This window comes from Symsagittifera roscoffensis, chromosome 3, assembly GCF_963678635.1.
Source record: "Symsagittifera roscoffensis chromosome 3, txSymRosc1.1, whole genome shotgun sequence".
In the NCBI taxonomy this organism is placed as follows: domain Eukaryota; kingdom Metazoa; phylum Xenacoelomorpha; order Acoela; family Convolutidae; genus Symsagittifera; species Symsagittifera roscoffensis.
Window position 1 is genome coordinate 25255699 of NC_087064.1, and position 5726 is coordinate 25261424.

Here is a 5726-nt window from a genome sequence, read left to right on the forward strand (position 1 = left end):
AATTAAATTTCAGATTTGGTCGCTTAGTTTTTGGAAAAACAAAAAAAATCAAATTTATTATACAAACATTCCACAAACAGATTTCGAAGGCTGTAGTCTTATGTGTAAAGCAAAAAGAGACTTGCAAAGTAAACAAGCACACAAAAATGTAGGGGGTCTTTCTATAGATGTACCTTTTTTGTAAATCGATTAAAAAATTTTGAGAAAGTTTTTTTTTGAAAAAGGGATAAAATTTTTCAAATCGTCTCAAAAATTAAAAAAAAACCCAGTCCCATACACTTTCATAATACCTGTTTTTATCAAATAGCAACTCTAGGCAAACATACCTAGCAAGAAACTTGAAATTTTAATAAGTAATTGAATAAAGCTTACGAAGCAGAAACAAGGCCGACAATCTTCAAGCAGACACCAGTTGAGCCGAAAAAAAACTGATTTGTGTAGAACTTTTAAAAATTTCAATTCCTCGTGAAACTACCCTACAATAACTATTCATTACGTAATTGTTACCTCTATGCCAGGTTTACAGGAGATTGAGCTTGACAGCACGTGAGTGTAGAGAGTGCACGTGAATGAAGTCAAGTGATTCAAGTGATTTTAACTAGTTGTTAACCCAAAAAAAGTCAAAATTCTAGTTTGATAACGCTTGCTAATCGCAAACTTGAAGAAAATGTGGTCAATTAAAAAATGAATTAAAAACTCAAATTCAATCTAAAAGCAATTATTTTTATGGAAAAAACTTTTTCAAGGGGCGAATCTGATCACAAATTTGTTTCTCAAAGATAGTTTAGATAAAATGCTCTTTTCTGGGCTGTTTCTAAACAAAAAAAATAAGCATCATCATTCTCGATTGAAACTGATGCTGGGCATGCGCAGTTTCAAAAATTGGACTTAATTGAGCAGAGTGAAAACTTTAGAGATTTTGCAATTTTCACAAAGAGAATCTTTCTCTTACAAAGAAGTAACCACTTATGCGGGGAAAAATAGCGCAACTGCTTCTTTCGATTGAATTTTTTCTTAGGTTTTGATAGGGTAGTTTTTTAAAAAATCAAAAAGTTTTTAAGGCACTGTCAAAGTTCAAAAATTTGACTTTCCGAAAAATTCCGACTTTCAGCAAAAAAGCAAAAGTAGCGAAGATTCCCAAAATCGGGTTGCGCGAATGAACACATAGAACACTTAAACTGAGAATTGGCGCGGTAAGTTTCGAGTCGTCAAAAAACTTCCAAAAAGCGGACTTAATTCCAAAACATTCATTATTTACAGACGAAACTTTTTTCTGAAAAAACTGGGCGTTTTCAAACATAAACGTTAATTTTCAACAAGCTCTTGTGCCGAGTAAAGCTACATCAGATTTGGCAGGACAGTTACAGAAAAATTCAAAAAACGGTAACCAAATCAGAAAACTGAATCATAGCTGAATCTCCAAGAATCACAGCTTTTTTAAAAAAAAAAATGGACGTAGCTGATAATTCAGAAGAGATTCTTCCAAACTAAATTACGATTGAATCCAAAAACCCAGGTTTGCAGGGTAGTTCTCGATAAAAGTCAAAAAAATTCGAAAAACGGTCAAAAAATAAAAACTCAGACTTTTCCGAGTGCCATAATTTTTTAGATCAAAAAATTGATGGGCAAGCGCGTATTCATAGGCGCTTGCTACAAGCAGTTCTTTGGATTGAACACAGATCTCAGATATGGGAGGGTGTTTTCCGGTAAAATTCAAAAAATTAAAAAAAAAACGCTCAAAACACTGACTTTTCTGAGGAAGATAAGTTTTTTGAAAAAAAAAATGTGTTTAGCCGCCAACGCAAGGGAGATTTCCACTGCCCGTTATCTCAATCGAACTGACAACCTCAGGTTTAGGAGGTTGTTTTTCGGAAAAAATTTTTAAAAAATTCAAAAAACGGTCAAAAAAGTAAAAAAACAACTGGACTATTCCGAGTAAAAAAGGTTAGACGTAGCGGGAAGCTTTTCAAGTCCGTTCTATTCAATGAAATTAAAATTTCAGATTTGGTCGCTTATCTTTTGAAAAAACAAAAAAAAATCAAATTTATTATACAAACATTCCACAAACAGATTTCGAAGGCTGTAGTCTTATGTATAAAGCAAAAAGAGACTTGCAAAGTAAACAAGCACACAAAAATGTAGGGGGTCTTTCTATAAATGTACCTTTTTTGTAAATCGATTAAAAAATTTTGAGAAAGTTTTTTTTTGAAAAAGGGATAAAATTTTTCAAATCGTCTCAAAATTAAAAAAAAAAAAACCCAGTCCCATACACTTTCATAATACCTGTTTTTATCAAATAGCAACTCTAGGCAAACATACTAGCAAGAAACTTGAAATTTTAATAAGTAATTGAATAAAGCTTACGAAGCAGAAACAAGGCCGACAATCTTCGAGCAGACACCAGTTGAGCCGAAAAAAAACTGATTTGTGTAGAACTTTTAAAAATTTCAATTCCTCGTGAAACTACCCTACAATAACTATTCATTACGTAATTGTTACCTCTATGCCAGGTTTACAGGAGATTGAGCTTGACAGCACGTGAGTGTAGAGAGTGCACGTGAATGAAGTCAAGTGATTCAAGTGATTTTAACTAGTTGTTAGCCCAAAAAAAGTCAAAATTCTAGTTTGATAACGCTTGCTAATCGCAAACTTGAAGAAAATGTGGTCAATTAAAAAATGAATTAAAAACTCAAATTCAATCTAAAAGCAATTATTTTTTTGGAAAAAACTTTTTCAAGGGGCGAATCTGATCACAAATTTGTTTCTCAATGATAGTTTAGATAAAATGCTCTTTTCTGGGCTGTTTCTAAACAAAAAAAATAAGCATCATCATTCTCGATTGAAACTGATGCTGGGCATGCGCAGTTTCAAAAATTGGACTTAATTGAGCAGAGTGAAAACTTTAGAGATTTTGCAATTTTCACAAAGAGAATCTTTCTCTTAGAAAGAAGTAACCACTTATGCGGGGAAAATAGCGCAACTGCTTCTTTCGATTGAATTTTTTCTTAGGTTTTGATAGGGTAGTTTTTTAAAAAATCAAAAAGTTTCTAAGGCACTGTCAAAGTTCAAAAATTTGACTTTCCGAAAAATTCCGACTTTCAGCAAAAAAGCAAAAGTAGCGAAGATTCCCAAAATCGGGTTGCGCGAATGAACACATTGAACACTTAAACTGAGAAATGGCGCGGTAAGTTTCGAGTCGTCAAAAAACTTCCAAAAAGCGGAATAAATTCCAAAACATTCACTATTTACAGACGAAAATTTTTTCTGAAAACACTGGGCGTTTTCAAACATAAACGTTAATTTTCAACAAGCTCTTGTGCCGAGTAAAGCTAAATCAGATTTGGCAGGACAGTTACAAAAAAATTCAAAAAACGGTCACCAAATCAGAAAACTGAATCATAGCTGAATCTCCAAGAATCACAGCTGTTTTTGAAAAAAAAAGAAAATGGACGTAGCTGATAATTCAGAAGAGATTCATCCAAACTAAATTACGATTGAATTCAAAACCCCAGGTTTGGCAGGGTAGTTCTCGATAAAAGTCAAAAAAATTCGAAAAACGGTCAAAAAATAAAAACTCAGACTTTTCCGAGAGCCATAATTTTTTAGATCAAAAAATTGATGAGCAAGCGCGTATTCATAGGCGCTTGCTACAAGCAGTTCTTTGGATTGAAAACAGATCTCAGATATGGGAGGGTATTTTCCGGTAAAATTCAAAAATTAAAAAAAAAACGCTCAAAACACTGACTTTTCTGAGGAAGATAAGTTTTTTGAAAAAAAAAATGTGTTTAGCCGCCAACGCAAGGGAGATTTCCACTGCCCGTTATCTCAATCGAACTGACAACCTCAGGTTTAGGAGGTTGTTTTTCGGGAAAAATTTTTAAAAAATTCAAAAAAGTAAAAAACAACTGGACCATTCCGAGTAAAAAAAAGGTTGGACGTAGCGGGAAGCTTTTCAAGTCCGTTCTAATAAATTAAATGAAAATTTCAGATTTGGTCGCTTAGTTTTTGAAAAAACAAAAAAAAAATCAAATTTATTGAACAAACATTCCCCAAACAGATTTCGAAGGCTGTAGACTTATGTGTAAAGCAAAAAGAGACTAGCAAAGTTAACAAGCACACAAAAATGTAGGGGGTCTTTCTATAGATGTACCTTTTTTGTAAATCGATTAAAAAACTTTGGGAAAGTTTTTTTTGAAAAAGGGATAAAATTTTTCAAATCGTCTCAAAAAAAAACCCAGTCCCATACACTTTCATAATACCTGTTTTTATCAAATAGCAACTCTAGGCAAACATACCTAGCAAGACACTTGAAATTTTAATAAGTAATTGAATAAAGCTTACGAAGCGGAAACAAGGCCGACAATCTTCGAGCAGACACCAGTTGAGCCGAAAAAAAAACTGATTCGTGTAGAACTTTTAAAAATTTCAATTCCTCGTGAAACTACCCTACAATAACTATTCATAACGTAATTGTTACCTCTATGCCAGGTTTGCAGAAGATTGAGCTTGACAGCACGTGAGTGGAGAGAGTGCACGTGAATGAAGTCAAGTGATTCAAGTGATTTTAACTAGTTGCTAACCCAAAAAAAGTCAAAATTCTAGTTTGATAACGCTTGCTAATCGCAAACGTAAAGAAAGTGTGGTCAATTGAAAAATGAATTTAAAACTCAAATTCAATCCAAAAGCAATTATTTTTATGGAGAAATCTTTTTCAAGGGGCGAATCTGATCACAAATTTGTTTCTCAATGATAGTTTAGATAAAATGCTCTTTTCTGGGCTGTCTCTAAACAAAAAAAATAAGCATCATCATTTTCGATTGAAATTGATGCTGGGCATGCACAGTTTCAAAAATTGGACTTAATTGAGCAGAGTGAAAACTTAAGAGATTTTGGAACTTTCACAAAGACAATCTTTCTCTTACAAAGAAGTAACCACTTATGCGGGGAAAAATAGCGCAACTGCTTCTTTCGATTGAACTTTTTCTTAGACTTTGATAGGGTAGTTTTTAAAAAAATCAAAAAGTTTCTTAAAAAAAAGCAAAAGTAGCGAAGATTCCCAAAATCGGGTTGCGCGAATGAACACATTGAACACTTAAACTGAGAAATGGCGCGGTAAGTTTCGAGTCGTCAAAAAACTTCCAAAAAGCGGAATAAATTCCAAAACATTCACTATTTACAGACGAAAATTTTTTCTGAAAACACTGGGCGTTTTCAAACATAAACGTTAATTTTCAACAAGCTCTTGTGCCGAGTAAAGCTACATCAGATTTGGCAGGACAGTTACAAAAAAATTCAAAAAACGGTCACCAAATCAGAAAACTGAATCATAGCTGAATCTCCAAGAATCACAGCTGTTTTTAAAAAAAAAGAAAATGGACGTAGCTGATAATTCAGAAGAGATTCATCCAAACTAAATTACGATTGAATCCAAAAACCCAGGTTTGGCAGGGTAGTTCTCGATAAGTCAAAAAAATTCGAAAAACGGTCAAAAAATAAAAACTCAGACTTTTCCGAGAGCCATAATTTTTTAGATCAAAAAATTGATGAGCAAGCGCGTATTCATAGGCGCTTGCTACAAGCAGTTCTTTGGATTGAACACAGATCTCAGATATGGGAGGGTATTTTCCGGTAAAACTCATAAAATTTTTAAAAAAACGCTCAAAACACTGATTTTTCTGAGGAAGATAAGTTTTGAAAAAAGTGTGTGTAGCCGCCAACGCAAGGGA